Source organism: Monodelphis domestica, chromosome 4 (assembly GCF_027887165.1).
Source record: "Monodelphis domestica isolate mMonDom1 chromosome 4, mMonDom1.pri, whole genome shotgun sequence".
In the NCBI taxonomy this organism is placed as follows: Eukaryota; Metazoa; Chordata; class Mammalia; order Didelphimorphia; family Didelphidae; genus Monodelphis; species Monodelphis domestica.
Window position 1 is genome coordinate 300,553,387 of NC_077230.1, and position 20,773 is coordinate 300,574,159.

Consider the following 20,773-nt stretch of genomic DNA (forward strand, 5'->3'; position numbering starts at 1 on the left):
TTACCACTCCTGCCTTCTTTCTATCAGTTGAGGCCCAGAAGGTCTTACTCCATCCTTTAATTCTGACCTTGTGGGTGTCAACCCGCCTCATGTGTGTTTCTTGAAGACAACATATGGTAGGGTTTTGGATTCTAATCCATTCAGCTATTCGTCTACGTTTTATGGGTGAGTTCATCCCATTCACGTTCAAAGTTATGATTGTCATTTGTGGACTCCCTGGCATTTTGATTGCCTTCCCTAATTCTAACCTTTTCTTCTTCGGCTCTACCTTTTAGTCCAGTGATTTACTTTGAATCAGTCCCCCTCGTCCCCTCCCTTGATGTTTCCCTTTTTAGTCCCTCCCTTTTTGTTCCCTCCCCCTCCCCCCTCTCTTTCCCTCCCTTTTTGTTCTCCCTCTCTCCCTCCCCCCCTTGGTTTTCCCTTCTCCTTACCCTTGTTGGGTAAGATAGAATTCAAGATCCCAATGGATCTGGATGTTTTTCCCTCTCAGAGTTGATTTCCCTGAGATTGAGGTTTAAGTAACCCCCCCCCCTCTCTTCCTCTCCTTCTTATAGGAGTTTTCTTCCCCTCCCCTTCCCCTGTGAATCTTTGTGTGAGAACCATTATTCTATTTGGTCTTTCTTTACCCCCTATTTATACATTACATTTTCCCCACATATTAGTATACATAGGTTGATATAAATGTAGTCCTTATAGAAGAGAGTTTGAGTAAAAGAAGATAACATTTTTCCCCTTTCCTTAATATTTACCTTTTCAGGTATTCCTTGCTCTTTGATTTTCGGTATCAAACTTTCCACAGAGCTCTGGTCTTTTCTTTGCAAAAAGTTGGAAGTCTTCTATTTTGTTGAATGCCCATACTCTCCCTTGGAAGTATATAGTCAGTTTTGCTGGGTAGCTGATTCTTGGTTGGAGACCCAGCTCTCTTGCCTTTCTGAAGATCATGTTCCATGCCTTACGATCATTCAGCGTAGAACTTGCAAGGTCTTGTGTGATCCTGATTGGCATTCCTTTATATCTAAATTGTCTTTTTCTGGCTTCCTGTAGGATTTTTTCTTTTGTTTGATAGCTTTGGAATTTGGCAATTACATTCCTGGGAGTTGTCTTTTGGGGGTTTAGTGTAGAAGGTGTTCTGTGAGCTCTGTCAGTGGCTGTATTGCCCCCTTGTTCTAGAATCTCTGGGCAATTTTCTTTGATTATATCTTGTATCACCATGTCCAGTTTGGTGTTTATTTCTGGCTTTTCTGGGAGTCCAATTATTCTTAAATTTTCTCTTCTCCCCCTGTTTTCCAGATCTATCACCTTGTCGGTGAGATATTTTATGTTCTCTTCTAATTTCTTGGTGTTTTGGCTTTGCTTTATTAGTTCTTGCTTTAAAGCCTGGTTTTCTTTTACAGTTTGGTCAAACTGGTTTTGTAGATGCGTGAATTTCTTTTGCATCATTTCCCACTTTTCCTCCCAGAGGGCTTCCATCTTTTTGGTCCTTTCTGATTCAAATTCTTCATGGGTTTGTGGAGAGTTTCTATTTCCTTTGGAAGATTTTGGAGAATTTTCTTGTATATCTTCTTCTATCTGCTCTGTATTTTGTATTTTGGCTCCATAGAATGTGTCCAGAGTCGCCCCTTTCTTCTTATTTTTCTTGGTATTTTGGGGCTTCTGTGCTTCTGTGGAATTTGTCATCTCTGAACGTGGAGGATTGGCTTTTCTTGTCTTTGTCTGGTGATCAGAGGCTTTAGTCCTGGGCAGATGTTGGTTCTATGAGCGTTCCCTGGGTTAAACTGAATATGCCTCACTGGAACTGGAATGGAAGGGTCGGACCACCAGGCCACACTCTCCCCCTGGCTCGATTTCCGGAAGTTGCCTTCAGAATCCCTGGCCGTGAGGCTGTTTCGTCGGCCTGCGGGGGGATGGGCTGCCGCTTCCCCAAGCTCCGAGAGCACAGACTTTCACTGAGACTTGGATAGCAGGATCTAGCCCGTGAGGCTGTCTTGCCCGCCCTGAGGGTTGCTGTTGTTTTGACCAGCTCTCTGCAGCGGAGGCCCCAGGCAGTAACTTTCACCCGGACCGACCAGCTCTTTGCAGCGGAGGCCCCAGGCAGTAACTTTCACCCGGACCTACCGGCTCTCTGCAGCGGAAGCCCCAGGCAGTAACTTTCACCCGGACTGGGACTTGGGTAGAAGACCCTGAGGGTTGTTGTTCCTCAGACCCTGCTCTCTGAGCCCGGCGCGGCTGCCGCTTCCGGGAGCCTTGGACTCTGCGCTCCTACCCCTGAGGTCCGAGGGATCTCGGGTTCTGGCTTTTAAGGGGAGCCGTACCTTTTGAACCGGGTCCAGGTCCAGGAGGAGGGTTCCCAGGGTCTGTGCTGTTGATCGTTTTGAATTTCGGCGCCTTAGGAGCTTCTAGTTTGAGATCGGTCGGGAAGGGTTTTCCGGAGATCTGAACTTCAGCTTTCTCTAAGCCGCCATCTTAACCGGAAGCTCCAGGGCCACATTATTAAGAAGTATCTGAAGCCAGAATTAAATTCAGGACTCCTGTCTCCTGGTCTAGCTCTCTAGAACCACCTAGCTCCCCCTACTAATAAAGTCTTAATTCATATAGGATAGGAACTTCTCCAACCTCATTGGAACTGAAATGTCCTACATAACATTTCCAACAAGTCATTCTCTAAATTGTTTGAAGACTTTCATTTACAAGAACCTCACTACTTATTGAGACAACCCATTCTATATTCATAGAGTTCTGATATTCAGAAAATTCTTCATTTTAGCCATGACTTCTTGTAGCCCAAAAGTCATACTTCTTCCTGTTGGCCTTGTATTGAACATCTGGGCCAAAGCTGAATGAACCTAATCTGTCTTCCACATGACAGAAATTCAGATCTGAAGACAATTATGAACAGACCATTTTTGGATGAACAAATTAAAGCCATATTTGAAAAAATGCTCCAAATCATTACTAATTAGGGAAATGCAAACTAAAACAATTCTGAGATATCATCTCATACCCATCAGACTGGCTAAAGTGACAAAAGAGCAAAATGATCAGTGTTGGAGAGAATATGGAAAAGTGGAGACATTAATACACTATTGGTGGAACTGCAAATCAATCCAGCCATTTTAGAAGCAATTTAGAAATACATGCAGAGAGCTATAAAACTATGTGTAATCTTAGGTAATAGTATTGCTGGGTCTATTTCCTAGCGATATCAGGGGAAAGGGAAAAGAACTTATATTTCCAAAATATTTATAGCAGCTCTTTTTGTGGTGGCAAAGAACTGGAAAGTGAGGAGATGTCCATTAAGTGAGGAATAGCTAAACAAATTCTATTTTATTAATGTGATAGAATACTACTACACATGCTGCACATTACTACACAGCAAGAAACAATGAGCAGATTATTTTTTTAACTTGGAAAGAACTACATGAGATAATAAAGAGTTAAATGAGTAGAACCAAAAGAACATTATATACAGATACAGATTTAATATTTGAAAAATAAACTGTGAATGCTCACCTCCAAAGAATGAACTGAGAAGTGGAAATGTGAAAGACAAACAGTGTAACTGTTTGATGGATGATACCTTCTATGTTGTGGGTAGAGGAAGGAGGATGTAAAAAAAAATTTTTTAAAAAGATTTAAAGACAGTCCTTCCATTGCTAAGCATTTATTAAGCACTTACTGCATGGCAGGCACTATGCTAGTTGTTGTTGACAGAAAAGCAAGTCTTGGGGTAAATGACCTCAGCAAGCTAGTGTTCGATGAGCCAAAAGATCCTAACTTTTGGGACAACAAGTCATTATTTGACAAAAACTGCTGGGAAACTTGAAAACAGTATGAGACAAATAAGATCTAGTATGTTGCAAAATCTTACACCCTATATCAAGATAAATTCAAAATGGGGAAATGACTTAAATATAAAAAAATCAAATCATAAATAAATTAGGTGAGCATAGAATAGCATACCTTCATTTTTATGGGAAAGGAAGGAATTTAAGACCAATCAAGAGAGAAGGAACATTGCAAAGTATAAAATGAATGATTTTGATTATATAAAATTAAAAAAGATTGGGACACCAATACACTGCTGGTGGAGTTGTGAATTGATCCAGCCATTCTGAAAGGTAATTTGGAATTTTGTGCAAAGGGCTTTAAAAGAATGCCTACCCTTTGATCCAGCCACACCACTGCTGGATTTGTACCTCAAAGAGATAATAGGGAAAAAGACTTGTACAAAAATATTTATAACTGCGCTCTTTGTGGTGGCAAAAATTTGGAAAATGGGGGGATGTCCATTGATTGGGGAATGGCTGAATAAATTGTGGTGTTTGATTGTGATGGAATATTATTGTGCTGAAAGGAATGATGAACTGGAGGAATTCCATGTGAATTGAAAGACCTCCAGGAATTGATGCAGAGTGAAAGGAGCAGAACCATGAGAACATTGTACACAGAGACGGATACATTATGGCAAAATCAAATGTAATAGACTTTTCTACTAGCAACAATACAATGACCCAGAACAATGCAGAGGAACTTATGAGAAAGAATTTTGTCCACATCCAGAGAAAGAACTGTGGGAGCAGAAACACAGAAGAAAAATATCTGATTGAATACATGGTTTGATGGGGATATGATTGGGGTTTTGATGTAAAAAGATCACTACTGCAAATATGAATAAATGGAAATAGGTTTTGAACAACGTTACATGTATAACCCAGTGCAATTGCTTGTCAACTCTGGGGGTGGGGAGGGGAGGAGAAAGAGAGGTGGGAAAAATCATGAAATCATGGGAAAATATTCTAAATAAATTTTTTTAAAACGTAAGTCTGCACTTCTTCTGATGCATCTGCATTAACTTTAGATGATCACCACATGGATAAGCCTCTTCAGCTCTCTCCCCACCCCCATATTTAATTTTAGGTGTGCAATCTCTTCCTCTCCCTTCACTATCTTCTACCATTGAGAAAGCAAGAAAAACCAAATGTATTCTAAATATATGCAGTTGGAGAAGCTAGGTACCTCAGTGGATAGCACTTGGATATCTTGGAGCCTGGAGGACTAGGATTCAAATCTGGACACCGATACTTCTTAGTTGTGTGATCCTGGGCAAGTCACTTGACTAGCCCTTGCTCTTCTGTTTTAGAGTTGTTAATAAGTCAAAAAAGCAAGGGCTTAAAAATAGCTGTAATCGAAAGCAAAGCAAATCCCTGCATTGGTCATACCTCCCCATCAAATATGCCTTATTCTGTCCTGAGCTCATCCCTTCTCTGTCTAGAGGCTCTCATCATGAGTTCTCTATTATTGTGGTTAATCATTGTGTTGATCAAAGTTCCCAGATGTTGCAAAGTTGTTTGTCTTTACAACATTTTTGTTATTATATCAATTACTCTCCTGGTTCTCCCCACCACTAGTTATTATACTAATAAGTTAGTATACTAGTTAGTTGTGGATAAATTGGGTAGAGACTGAAAGTAGGGAGTTGATATATGTAGCCAGTGCATAAGGATCAGTACAAGGATGAAGGCAGTGAAAATGGAAAGGAAAGGATGAATGGAGGAGAGATAGTGAAGGAAAAGGGACAAGATTTGGCAACTGATTACTTGTAGAAGGTGATGGAGAAAAATGTAAGAGAAGTATCCGATTTCAAGCTTGGACAAGTGAGAAAATGATGGTTACCATTGATTAGGATGGAGTCAAGAAGGATATTATTTAAGAGATGTAACTAGTTAAAATATGAGATAGCTTTTGAGAGATGTGATTTTGCTGCATATTTAAAAAGAACTATATATTTCATTTCACAATCACTTCAACCCTCCTTTTCTAATTGAACTTTCCCTTATGATAAAGCAAAATAATTTAATAAAAACATATAATATAGTGAACATATCTGAGGAAAGAATTATATTTCATTTTCCATTCTCAAGAACCTTCATTACTTCTTCAGTTACTAAAGGTTCATTTTCCTTCTAGTGGTCCTTTTATTTAGACATCATGGTTATTGTATATATTGTGCTCTTGATTTTATTTATTTTGATCTAAACCATAGAAGTTTTCTTGTGTTTCTCTGAATTTCTCATATTTATCATTTCTTACTATGTAGTAACAGGCCATAATCTTCATGTACTATTGTTTTTTTTTAACTATTTCTCTAGTGCTAAGTTTGCTTACAATTCTTTCCTACCTCAGAATATTCTTACAAATATTTTGGCACATATTAGATCTTTATTTCTGTCTTTACTTTCTCAGGATATATGCCAAATAGTGGGAGTACTGGATCAAAGGGTATGGACAAGTTTTTCTTGAATAAATTCAATTTGAAGTCCAGAATTCATGGACTATTCTTCTGTTCTATCAGTAGTGTATCTATATATTTGTCTTCCCATAACCCCATCCACATCAACTCTTCCCGCATTTTTTTATCCTTGTCAATTTTTGTGGAGTAAGCTGAAACCTCAGAGTTGTTATAATTTGCATTTCTCTTACTATTAGCAATTTAGAACATGTTTTTATGTAGTGATGCTGACTGTTCAGTGCTGAAGGATGCACTCTTCTAATCAAATATGTCAACTCTAACCCATGAACTCGAACTGAAAAATTTATGGCTTTATGGGTTTTATAATTTAACAAGGATATATGAATATAACCTTGGATCCTCTGCTGTTATTTCACTGAATCCTTCTGAGCTTCTCTTGTTAATGGCAGTTTGTTGTTTTATATTTTTATTTTTAATACTAATACTTTAAGAAAAATATTTTACGTTCAAAGTTAGCTTGCATAGGCAGAAGAAATATAGGGAGACAGAAGCAGAAGCTGAAGAAGGGAAGATAGGATCCAATCAGTGATGCTGTAGACAGCTTTACTGTTGCAAAGCCACTTTCCTTTCAAACAAGGGTGAAAGACAAAGAGCTAGTGATTTAGAAAAGGAGTGGGCCGTGACATAATGGAAGAAGACTCTTCTTAGAACCAAAAGGTTCATTTGAGTTGACTTTAAGTCTCATATTTGTCACAGCCTGGTAAAACCTTTTTGGCAGAGGAGTTAAACCAGGTTCAGGGCCACTGACAGGTCTCAAACCTGTCTGTGAGTTGGGGGATGCCTACCCTAAGCATATGAAGACTTCCCCTGGTGGAATGGGTGGATGAGAATAATTTGTTCCAATGCCCATGATGCAATAGTTGAAGCAGGTACTAGGAACTGAGCTTGGTTGGACATGGAAGATGCCAGGGTCATCTATGGCATCTTGGACTATTGCCAAGTGTCCTTACTTTGATTTTGCTATTGGATATCAATGACTCTGGAAGAGAGAGTGAGCCTGATGACTTTGTACAACTCTATCTCGCTTAAATGCAATTCACACTTAGGTCAAGACCACTCCGTGACATCATTCATTGATCCTTTAAGAAAATGAAAGGCAAGCAAATTTCATTTCTGCCACTTACTAGGTATATACTATGTCCATGTATTCAATAAACATTTATTAAATGCCTTCTATGTTCTAGGCACTGTGCTTAGATGGTAAAGTTTACAGAAGTAAAAATTAAATAGGGCCTGACCTCAAGGATCTTACATTCTCTTGGGGAGGGGATGTGGGGAGTGGGGGAAGAAAATGTACACAGAAAAGGAGATATATAATATACAAAAAGGAAATAGAAAATAATTTCTAAAGGGGGACATACAAGCAACTTGATGGGTGGATAGAATGTAGGGTTTTGGTTCAGTACAAATTTTTGTGTGTGATGGCAGAGAAGCAGAGCCCAAAGGAAGCTTTGTATTTTATTAGGCTAAGGTGAAGAGGGTGTTCATTATAGGAATAGGATATGATTTATGCAAAGACTGATAGAATATCTGTAAGAGGAAGAGGAAGAAGGATGTAAACTTTGTAAAGGAGAATGATATTAAGCCTGGAAAGCTACTTTGGAGCTAGATTGTGAAAAGCTTTAAAAATTAAACAGAAAAGTTTCTATTTTATGCTAGAAGCAAGAGGGAACCTCTAGAACTTCATGAGCAAGGAAGTGACATGGTCAGACTTGTTCTTTATGAATGTTGTGTTGGTATCTGTTTGGAGGATGGATTTTATAATAAGGAAGAGCTTGGAGCCAGAGAGACTAAATCAGAGGCCATTGTAATAATTCAAGCAAAAAGTAGTGAGGTCTTGAACTACAGTGAAGACCATATGACTAGAAAGTAGGGGGAAAATAGAAGATATTTTGGTAAGGAACATTATGGTAGGTCACTTACCTACTTGGCTACAGTTTTATCATCTCTAAAATAGACGGTAGCTGGGTGGCATAGTGGATAGAGTGCTGGGCCTGAAATCAGGAAGACTCATCTTCCTAAGTTCAAATCCAGCCTCTGCACTTACTAGCTGTGTCACCATGGTCTAGTCACTTAACTTTCTTTGCTTCATTTTCATGTAATCTGTAATACGAGCAGGAAAAGGAAATGGCAAACCATTCCAGTAATTTTGCCAAGAAAACTCCAAATGGAAAAGTTGGATGTGGCTGAACAACAATGGCAACAAAATGGAGGGATTATTATACTTGATCTCTAAAACAAATTCCAGTTTATGATTCTTTGGTACTAGCAGAAGGTGAGGAAGATGATGGTTTTTGTACAGACTTTGAGAATTGAGAGACAAATTTAATTTTCAGGTATTACTCCTGAGATCTGAGAGAATTTCCCACGGTTAGGAGTTTACCTGTTTCTCCAGTTTAAAAAATTATCATTTTGGTAATAGTTTTTAAAAAATACCCATAGTTAATGAAGTAAGAGGAAATCTTGAGCCCTCAAGGATCCAGCATTCATACCTTCCAATTAAGAAAGAAGAAAGAGACATGGAGTGACTTTGTTGTTTCCAGTTTGTGCTACTCTTTCCCCAGGGGAAAGATAAAAGACTTATGCTTTACTGAATAGAATATCAGACACCAAGAAAAGAAAATGAAAGCAGAGGCATGATTAGTCATACAAGCATTACAAAGGAGACAATTAAAGCCCTAGGTAGATGTTAGAAGTATCTCACACTTGGAGGAAAGTCCCCCGCAACTTGAAATACTGATTATACATCTGTCTATACCTATGTATACACCTTTCAACAAGTGGACAAGATTCCAATTAAATTTTCTTTTTAAATTAGCTTTTCAGTGGCTCATAATATAGTCACGAAAGAATTTCTTTGAATGATAGGATGAAGTGTCCAATCCATTTTTTTTCCTGACTAAAATGAAGAGGGAGAATATTTCAGATACTTTTCAATGTATGAAAGGCCTGGGTAAATATTAATCAGAAGAGATTTTGAATAGGACAGGCAGTGCCTACCTTTTAAACACAACTGAGAAGGGAAGGAGTGTAATGAAGAGAAAAGAATTATAGAATCACAGGATTTCCGAATGTTGGGGTCTTCTGAGCAGCCAAATCATTGGCACAATATTTTGCATAGTTAGTGTTTCTTTTACATAAAAAAATCTCTGGAACCCTAAGCCAGAGCATGTTTATTTTCACTTAGAAACAGCTTTAACACATGTAGACATTTCACTTTTCCAGACCAGTGTAGGTGGTAAGCAGCAAATTGGAAAGTAGTGAAGGGATTAACTAAGACAGGCAAACAGTGTTTAATAAGGATGGCTAGCATTTGCAGTGAGGGAGGAGAGAGAAAAGAGAACTGAAAAAGCCCAGCATTCTGGTACCATAATGGAGCTAGAGGTCAGTGGAGTGCCAGGTTTAGAATCAAGAAACCCTGAGTTCAAATGTGACTTCAGACACTTACTATGTGAACCTGAGCAAGTCACTTAACCTCTGTTAGCCTCAGTTTTTTCATCTGTAAAATTCAAATCAGAAGGATCAAATGTATAATAGCTGTAAAGTGCTGACTTAGCATAGTGTCTTGCATATAGTAGGTGCTATATTAATACTATCTGTTATTAGTATTATTTTCACTACAATTTAGTGTAGACAATAGCCCCATAGACCTCTGTAGTCACTGTGGCATCTATATCTTATAGCATACTTGATTGATTCTGCTTTAAACCCATAGTCATAGATAAGAACTTAAAATCTATGTATATGGAATAAGTTTCATATATGCCAAGGATGTAGCAAAATAAATTATATTTCATAGAGTTAATTTTTAAAGAAAAATAATATTTCAAGGGTTGAGTACTTCAGTTATCAGGAATATTTTTAATGTTCCATTTTTCAGTGATGATGGACAAATAAACTGTAACATTAATAGCAGTGGGTGAAGCGGTTGAGAGTGAGAGGTTGTGACTTACCCATGGTCACACACTAAGTGTGTAAAATTGGATTTGCACTCAAATCTTCCTGATTGAACTTCTAACACTTTCCCGCTGTGCCACCTAGCTGCCTTGTGAAGAATTATTTTCTTCATAGCTTTTTGTGAGGTTTTCTTGGCAAAGATACTGGAATGGTTTGCCATTTCCTTTTCCAACACTTTTTACAGATAAGGAAACTGAGGCAAACAGGGTTAAGTGACTTGCCCAGGGTTACACAGCTACAAAGTATCTGAGTTAAGATTAAGTAGAACCAGAGGTCAATAACTAGTGAGCTATGTTTCTATAAAAATACTATATTCACCAAAGACTTTTAAGGGAAAATGAGGCAAGCAGTAGCCTTAGTGCATTTTCTCTACCTGGAGAAATTTCTTAGGATTTTTACATAATGTTTTTATGTGTGTGTGTCTCTCTCCATATAGATGTATATTTATATTACCCAGATGGCAGAATCAGAACCCTGGAAAATGTTACCCAATAATTTCTGGCAACATTAGTTTATTTCAGCCCATCATGGAGCTTCATCTTTGCCAGCAAGTCGTATTGTCATACCAACAAAGCGTATTGTTATAGCAGACGCCTGCAAACAGTGCCATGACATCACAGGCAGCTTGGAGAAGGCAGAGCAAAGCCTTCCTGCCTGATACCTTCATTGCACTTTTCCTCCTCACCCAGAGTGTTGCCAAGAAAGTAAGTGCCAAACGCAGCCGGCAATACTTTCTGCTGGCACCTGATCCTGAGGATGTTCGGGGAGGGCAGAGCCTCTACTACAGACTCAGATTTAGAACTGAAACTATAAGACTTATTGTGATTTATGCAAATATGAACTTTGGGAATAAACCTACAGCTTTGGTAGTGATTTTAGCCCATTGAATCATAGAATTTGGTGTGGGCAGGGGGAACAGACTGGGACCTGGACCTGTACTTTCATCAGTGTGGGGTGTGAAAACTCATTCCACCAGTGCAAGTCTGACTCCATCCTGTCTGACAATGATTATGATCTTATTGGGGGAGGCAGGAGGGCTTCCCCATCAGGAGCAATGCTGGCACCCCCAACATCTAAGACCCAGCATTCAGAACAGAGTTCTTACAAGAGAGACAAAGACTGATCTATCTGGGAAATAGCATGCTTAGTTAAGTGTTTCAAAGCTTCTATTGACAATAGAAGTTTAACGAGTGGCTCCTTACACACCCTGAGTATCACACAAAAATGTTCAGCTTTGGGGAGGATGAGAAGGTGCAGGCATCTGGAGGATCCCATAATACTGCAGAGAGCAAAATCCTGGGTACCTTAGGTTGTACCAAAATGTGAAGGTTTTATCCAATAATTTTGCTTAATTGCTGCTTTAAATTTTTTTTTCCTTTTATTCTTTCTTATAAGTAATGACTTTCCCATGTGGGGAAGAGAGATATATTGGGAAATGTAGGTGACATAAATGCACATTAATAAAACATATTACATTTTTGAGGACTAACTACTATTGTAGAGTTTTAGACTAGACCCTACTTGTACTTTAAATGATTTTGAAACCTGTTATTCCAAAATTTAGCATATACTCAATTTTCCTCTTCTCTATTGCAAATTCTAACATAGAATGGCCACTTCTGATAATACATGTGTAATGTGGTGGAATTGCTCATCAACTCTGGAAGGGGAGAGAGACAAGGGAAGGGAGACAACATAAATCATGCAATCTTGGAAAATTTAAGTGTAAATTTGTCACTGGAATAAAATAAAGGAAAAAAAAGAATGGCCACTTTTCACTTAGGTGACTATTACTACTAACTCAGCAACTTTCCTCTTATTCATAATATCCACAGAGAATCTCACTACTTGGTATATATCTATACATATATCATATACAATCATAAACACAGTAATCCAGGCAATTGTAGCTATAGGTTTTGCTGTGAAATGCTCATGGTGTACTGACCTATTAGAGAAATGGGTTTCTTAGACTATATCAGTATCATCCTCAGGAGAGAACATTTGGGGTTTCTAAGGGACTGATGATATCATTACTTTTTGAGGATTTGGTGTAAATGGTGTTCTATGAACTCTTTCAATGTGTATTTTCCTCCCTTGTTCAAGAACATCAGGGAAGTTTTCTTGAATGATTTCTTGTAGTATGATGTCAAGATTTCTGTTTATTTCTGGCTTTTCAGGTAGACCAGTGATTCTCAGATTGGCTCTCCATGATCTGTTTTCCTGATCTGTCATTGTCTCAGTGAGATATTTTATGTTTTCTTGTATTTTGTCAGTCTTTTGACTTTGCTTCATTAATTCTTGCTGTTTTGCAAGATCATTGTGTTCCAGTTGCCTAATTCTGATCTTTAAAGACTGGATTTCCTTTTTGGTTTGGTCTATCCTACTTTTCGTGGCTTCCAGCTGTTTCTCCAATTGGGAGTTCTTTTCCTTTAAACTGTTATTTTCTCTTTGAACTATTTCCCACTTTCCTTGCCAGAAGGCTTTCATCTTTTTGATAAGCTCCAATTTAAATTCTTCAAGAACTTGTGGACAATTTCCATTTTTGGAAGGTTTTGGTGCATATATTTGAATTTCCTCTTCTATTTCCTCTGTAGCCTGGGTTTTCTTCTGTAAAAAGTTTCCAGGATCAATTCATTTTTCTTGTTTTTCTTGGAGGGAGGTTGATGTTCCTGGGCACTATTTGCCTTCACCGTGGAAGTTTTTCCTTCCCTTTTTACTCAGAAATCTAAGTGAGATGGGCAGGCTCTCTGTGTATGGAGTTAAGGAACAAGGATTTTGCATGAGGCAAGCTCTTGAATCTCTGCAGCTTCTGCTGTTTGCTGCCCTTCTTTGTGCTATTTTCCTACAAACGCCCACAGTCTGTGCTCTTTAGCCTGCTAGGGTTTCAGGTCTAGCTGCTCTCAGGGGTAGATCTTTGGTGGTCTTAGTCAGCTCCCAAGGACCTAGAGGTGCCCCTCACTTGCTCTAGAGGTACCCCTTGCTCACTCACTGATTCTGGCACACGTTGGCTCTGACTCTGGCTTGGTAGGTGGGGTGGGGGAAGGTAGATCAGCTTGTGTTTTAGTGGGAGCTTTTTCACCCCCTTATAGTGTGGCAATGTCCAAATCCCACATACCTTCAATGCTGTGCACTACTGTAGAGTCCCTTCGTTCTTATGAATTTGGGTTTTTTTTTTTTTTTGGTCTTTTGAGATAGTCTATATCAGTAGATGCTGAGGAGAGGAAGAGTCTTGCATCTAGACTGCCTCCATGTTTACCCGGAAGTCCCTGACATCATTACTTTTACAATCTTAACCCTCCCTAAATGTTCTTAGAGTGGCAATGTTGAGCTTTAATCCAGAACTGTTTTTGCATCCAAACTATGATCTTTGCTAACTGTATAAATTTTCACAAATCATTTAACCTCCTTGAGACTCAATTTGCTCATCTGTAAAATGATTGTAACAACCTACAAGCCTTTATTAGACACTTTTCTGCTTAACAAACAGTTATACTCTATGGATATAATTGTCACTGATGTTTTCTGGGTTTACTTAGCAGGCTACATCTCTCTTCAGGGCTCTAGAAGTACCCCTGGGGAGTTAGGTGTCTCTTCTCTAATGCCATTGTCTCAAGGCCACATTTTGGTGTGGTTCCTCCACATCTAGATGCCAGGGACTAATACCCCAGTTCTGTTTAACCCCAGCATTAGTTTTTACACAGGAAACATTTATTAAACTCTTCTATGTACCAGGAACAATGCTCATCACCCCCAAGCACCTAGCCCCTTGGGAGACACATTCTCTCTATCTGACCCTAATCTTTGGTGAGAATGAGCTCACACGTTGTCCAATTTCTACATAGTAGTGATCTCACCAACTTCAATTTCATGTCCAAAAATGGCGTCATGGCTAGATGAGTCAGCTGTTGTTGAAGTGGTTCACAGAGGTCATATCTTTCTCCTTAGGGCATGGATGCCCTAGCTCCCAATTTTCTTTACCTAATTTGAAGAAGAACAATCATTGAAGTAGGAAAAGAACTAAGGATTATGCCACATGTTGGCCTGAGTGGGAGAGGATTCAAGACTATCCCCTTATTTGATTATACCTCATTGGGTACCATCAGTAAAACTAAGAACAGAGGTCCAACCAAGAGAGGTCCTGAGGTCAATTAAGGTAGTCTGAAGGAATCCACACTCCCATTTCCACAACTGCATCCACTCAGATGGGGCAGATATGAACCAGTTATAGAATATCTATGTATGCTCTAAAGTCCCTCCAAAGCTTTTATTGTCATGAATCTCCTGCAAGCATTCTCTCCAACTCAATGTATCATCAGAGCTTACTGATGCATTCTGTGCAGGCTCTTCAAGACTGGGCTTGTTAGCTAGTCTTTCATAAAACAAATAAAAGCTGAAAAAAAGTCCTTGACCATAGGGAGCTTGTGCATAAATCAGTACATACAAAATATATCCATAGTAGCCTTACAGATCTCTATAAAGATCCCCATAAGCAGGAGAAACTGCATGGTCCTGGAGGATCCTGTAGAAGGTGATGCTTGAGCTAAAGCTCTAAGGAAGTCAAGAATTCAAAAATGCAGGGTCTGGGGAGATAATCAGGGCTTTGAGAGGCTGCCTCACTTACTTGGTTCCAGGCCTTTACCCACACTTTCCAGACGACTCCAGTCATATTATTAGTGCTCAACTCTATATTGGCCATCACCTCCACTCCTTCTCTTCTTAGGAATGGGACTCCACCTCTGAAGCTACCCAGAACTTTGACCAGTCAGCTTTGGTCTTATCTTGTACCATTCAAGGCCTCTATTTATACTTGAAGATCATCTCTAACTATACCCGTCTCCCCCTTTCCAGCTCAATTTGTTTTTGTGTTTTTCCCCTTTTCAGATTATGTCACCTGAGGCCAGGGACTATGTTTTTGACCTTTTTGGAGACTCACTTGTATATGTAGATAGTTCCCCGGACATAGTAAGCTCTTGGTATTTGCTTTCTCTCTTCTTTTCCCATTCTGTTCTCTTCTCCTCCCACTCCCTCTTTCAGGAAGTCAGAAATGCTAAGAGGCAGAGCTGAAGAAGGAGAGCCTTTGATAATCCTTGGCCCATCTGTCTTATAGTATTTTTGTAAGGAACATACATTGTAAAACTCAAACTGCTATATGAATATGAGTTATTATTATGAAAGGAGTAGACTAATTTTAAGGCTAAAACAAATGCTTATATATAAGGAGATTTGATAGTGATTAGTGGAGGAAATAAAATCTACTCATTAGCTTTATAGTTGGCTTTATTTAGAAGATCAGAGACTTGTGCCTTCATGAGTCTTTGATTAAAAGGATTGCATGTTCAGTCTCTCAAGTTACTCAGCCATGATTTCTAAAATGTGAATTAAAATATTGAAAACACTAGAATTAGTCATGTATAATTATTCAGATTTGTGCTTTCTGGAATTGCGTTTGATTTTTATTATTCAAAGAAACTTTCTGTTTTGATGATAAGGATGTATAATCTCAAAGCCTTACATTTGACAGGATGGGGAGGTGGATCTCCTCCCTGTAATCCATAGGGAAGGAATTGTGCTCTAAGAGGTACTTAGTAATTAGGGCAGCTCTTCAAACCCATTTAAACTTATTGGTCTTTGAAAGATCATGATTAAATCATTGATAAAAAGGAGAGCATGTTATATCTCTTTAACTAAGAGCTCCAGGCCTGTCAACCAGTTGCCAACATAATGTGTTATTTGGCTCCTGGAGCAAATAGAGAGAATAATCACCTCCTCTCCCCTCTCTCTTCCAGGCTCAGGGGATGCTTCTATTCTTCCCATCTCCCAGGTTCCATGTCATTATCCTCCAAAGCTCATTGATCCTCACCTGACATATATAATCAGTTGTCAAATCTTACCATTTCTGCCTCTATACCATCTTTCTTGGCTGACCCCTTCTCTGTACTCACACAGTTCTCTTTTCATAGAATCATTGCCTTCCGTTAAGCCTTCAAAACCTCTTTCATGAGTTATTCTAAAAGCCTCTGGTTTCTGGCTCAAGTCTCTCCCCCCTCTAGTCCATCCTACATGCCCTGCAAGAGTGATTCTCTTTCAGCACAGATCCGACCACGTCATTTTTCTAGTCAGTCAACTCCAGCGTCTTTCTGATTGTTGTTCATCCTTCATTTTTGAAGGGGATCAATGACACCTCAGTTATGTCATTAAGTAAGAAAGAGTTGCACAAAATCATCCGCCTCACTCTCTCTTCCAGAGTCATTGACGTCCAGTGGCAAGACACAAGTCAGGACGACTGGTGAGAGTTCGGGATGCAGTGGATGACTGTTAAAATTAAACTTAATCTTGGAGACTTACATTCAATTTATAATTATTTATTTGTAAAAGAGAGAGTAAAATAATGAACAGGCTGCCTAGAAGGTCTCCAAGCTTAGCTGTGCCTTTTGACTTCAAGGCACCTCAGCTCCACCACAGCTCCAAGCTGTGGCTCCTTAGGGATCTTTCCTTAGATAGCCATAACTTGATGGACTTTGAGCTTCTCCTGGGTCTGCTCCCAGGTCAGGCAGTTCTGGGTCCAGAGCAAGACAAGAGTAAGACTCTTCAGCAGAGAGAGAAGAGCAGTGCTCTCACAAGAAAAAATGGCAGCGCTGGTCCCATTGGCCTTTTAACCCTCATTTTACTCTCAGCTCCTCAGATGTTCTAATTGGCCAGAGTTTAACTTTAGTCCTCACCTTAGCAGACAATTGTCACACGCATTGACTTCCAATGGTCTGGAATTGTGCTGCCGCGCCAGCAAATTAAACCCCATTGATTCAGTGGCACCTATCAATGAGATAAGTCTTTCCAGAATTGGGGTCCTCTGGATACTTAATTCACCCATGACCTTGTTGCCTTTGACGTCTGACCAAGTGCTTCATGAGTGTTGGAACAAATCATTCTCATTTGCTTGTTGTGCCAGGGCAGTCTTCACAGGCTTGTTTAGACATCCCCTCGCTCTCCGACTCATTTGAAAGCATCAGCTCCTCTATTTAGCTTCTAACTCCCGATCAGCCTGGCTGCAACCTGTATTTCTAGCCCCATTGAACCCACGATACAGACAAACGAGTCTCCGCTTCCAGTTACTGTGGCTTGTGCCTCCAAGGCATCCCCTCTCTCCTCTGCCTCAGATGGAAAATCTTTCAGTTCCTTTAAGGAGCCTTTTTACTTCCCACCCCAACTTCTAGTGCTTTCTTTCTTGAACTTCCTTGCATTTAACTGCTTTGAATTATTTCTTTTTATATATTTTTTATATTTTATATTCATTCTGTGTATATATATACAGAATGAATATATATACATACATATATATACATATATATATTTATATATATATATACATACATTTCTCTCCTCCATGAGAGTCTAAGCTTGCAAGTAGGCATTATTTCATTCATAAAGGCCCAGCCCATAGTAGCTACTTAATGAATATTTCTTGATTGATTGATTTAAATCAGGGCCATCTTTCAATTTATTCTTGACACCTTCCAGGCCCCAGTGGGTCCCTGGTTAAATATTATTTTCCACTTTTTCTTCTTATCTCCCTCCTTTGAATTCTTATCTCTTCTTTAGTGCAAAGACATTTCAAGCATCATGATGATGCATGCCTTGGTCCTTAGATAGCATTGCCTATGAGAGCTAGGAAATTCATGGTATTATCACACAGAAATATTAAATAAAATGCACCTTTTCATTTTATCTCCAGCTCCTATATAGTCCTAAAATCTTGGAGATTCATGATGAAAAAGACTTGCCCTGCCATAGAAGGAAATGATGGAGTCTAAATGCAGCTTGAGGTATATCATTATTTGCTTTATTTCCCACATGAATTTTTTTCTAGTGTAATATGTGTCTTCTTTCAGAACATGATGAATGTAGAAATATGTATTATATGATAACACATGTACAATCTATATTATATTACCTATTGTCCTGAGGACTAGAAAGGGGTGGAAAGGAAAGAAGGAGATAATATGGATTGTAAAATGTCAAAAATGATTTTCAAAAATATTAAAAAATGTTATCAACATGCAATCTGGATAAAAATTTAATTAAAAAAATGTTCTGTGAGATCAGGGAAGATCATTACTAAAGAAACAGATCCAGTTAGACTCCATGAATGAAGTAGCACAGTAGTTAGGCTTTTAAAATACATAGAATTCCAATAGCAAAGAAGGGAAGGAGGGAAGTTCAGACAGTAAAAGGAACATGAACAAAGACACAAAGATTGAAGAATGCATGCTATATTTGGGGTATAGTGAATAAAGGATATTGGCTACAGCATAGAATGTATGGGGAGCAAATATTAGACAAGGCCTTGAAAAGGCAGAGGAGCATGAGAGAGTGGAGTGCCTTCCTTGTCAGGCAAAATGAATTTGAATTTTACATTTGAAGTAGTTGAATACCACTAATGGTTTCTGAGCAGAGCATAACCAGATCTATGAGTAAAACAAGATGATTCTGGCAGTGTGATGAAAGATGATTGTAGAGAGTAGAAAAAGGAGGAAGATCAGTTAGAATAACATAGAAATAGTTTGGATAGTGATAATGAGGTTCTGTTCTGGGCTGGGAGGAAATCGGAAATAGAGAGAAAAGAACAGAACAGGGTCTAGGGATGAGCTTGACAAGACTTGGCCATTTATGGGAAGTGTCCAAGATAACTCCAGGATTGTGAACATGTAAGGTTAAGTGATACCACAGACGGAAAGAATCAAGTCAGAATAAATAGATTTAAGGAGAACGAAGACAAGCTTGATTTTTGGATATGTTATATTTAAAGTACTAGTGGGACATCCAGCTCGAGATGATCTGACCTGGAATTCAGTAGAGAGATCAGTACTTGAGAAAGAGTTTTAAGAGTCATTTGCCTAAAAGTGATAGTTGAAGAGGCAGTTAATTTGGCTCAGGGAACAGTGTTTTTGTCTAGAGTCAGGAAGACCTGAACTGAAATCCCACCTCAGACAGTTACTAGCTGTGTGACCCTGGTCATGTCGATTAACTGCTGGTCTCAAGTTTCTCATCTTTAAAATGAGATTTTAAGAAGTACCTTCCCAGTTCTTAGATGAAGAAATTAAAACTATTTTTAGTCATCTAAAAAAATGCTCAAAACCACTATTAATTAGAGAAATGCAAATTAAAACAACTCTGAGGTACCACCTCACAACTGGCTAACATGACAAAAAAGGAAAATGATAAATGTTGGAAGGGATGTGGCAAAACTGGAACCCTGATACACTGTTGGTGGAGCTGTGAACTGATTCAACTGTGATAGAGAGAGATTTGGAATCACACCCAAAAAGGCCATCAAGCTGTGCATACTCTTTGATCCAGCAATGCTGCTACTAGGTCTGTATTTCAAAGAGATCAAAGGTAAAAGGACCTATTTGTATAAAAATATTTTCAGCAGCTCTTTTTGTGGTGACAAAGAATTGGAAACTGAAGGGATATCCATCAATTGGGGAATAGCTGAACAAGTTGTGAAATGTGATTACATAAGAAATGATGAACAAGATAATCACAAAAAGAACCTTAAAAGATTTACATAAAGTGATGCAAAGGGAAGTAAGCAGAACCCAGAGAATATTATACAAAGTAACAGTAATAGAGTATGATGGTCAACTGTGAATAACTTAACTGTTATCACAATGCAAGAATCCAAGACAACTTCAAAGGACTCATAATGGAAAAGGCTGCCCCCATTATAGAAGAAACCAATGGAGTCTGATTGAAGATTGAAGTGTATTTTTTTCACTTTGTATCCCTTGTGATGTGTGTGCATGTGTGTGTAAGTGATATGTGGCTTCTTTCACAACTTGACAAACACGGAATTGTATAATGCATGAAAATAACATATTCACAACCTATATCATATAACTTGCCATTTTGGGGAGGGAGGGAGAAAACATGGATTGCAAAATGTTGGGAAAATTATAAAAAATTATGTCTTCATATGAAAAAAAACCCCCTACATCCCAGGGTTGTTGTGAAAATAAAATGACATAATATTTGTAAAGTATGTGATAAACCTTAAAGTGTTCTGTATTAATGCTCCTTATTGATGATGTAAAATGAATAAATTGCTAAAGGAGAGATAAGAAAAGATAAAAAAACTGACCCTTAGGAAGAAGACACAGGGATAATAAGAATTGGATCTGTAATTGAATTATCATGGAAAACTCCCAGATGTGGAAACATATCAATGTAGGTTGTCATAGCCTTCTCTGAAATTTATAGTCTTGGGGATTTGACTAGAGCAGTGTGATATCAAGAAGAGAACAGGAGTCAGCAAAGATAGAGATCAGCAAATTGCTTACCATTTTCTGGAGGAGGGAGGGAAGGGCAGGGAAGACAATTTGAATCTTATAATTCTGGAAAATGTATATTGAAAATGGTAGTTACATGTAATTGGGAAAATAAAATAAAATATTGTTTAAAATGAAATAAAATGAAAAAAAAAGATATAGATTGGGAGCACTTAGA

General features: G+C 38.6%; 1 protein-coding gene across 2 annotated transcripts in view; it reads left to right on the top strand.

The window, feature by feature from the left end:
• MTUS2 (microtubule associated scaffold protein 2) overlaps positions 1-20,773 on the top strand; it is a 726,305-nt gene that overhangs the window by 201,463 nt on the left and 504,069 nt on the right. Inside the window, exon 3 of one of the 2 annotated variants that reach the window (XM_056794728.1) lies at positions 18,000-18,090. The exons of the other annotated variant lie outside the window; for it this stretch is intronic. The gene's annotated coding sequence lies outside the window, so the exon portion shown is untranslated. The remainder of the gene's footprint in view (positions 1-17,999; positions 18,091-20,773) is intronic. 2 annotated transcript variants of the gene reach the window in all.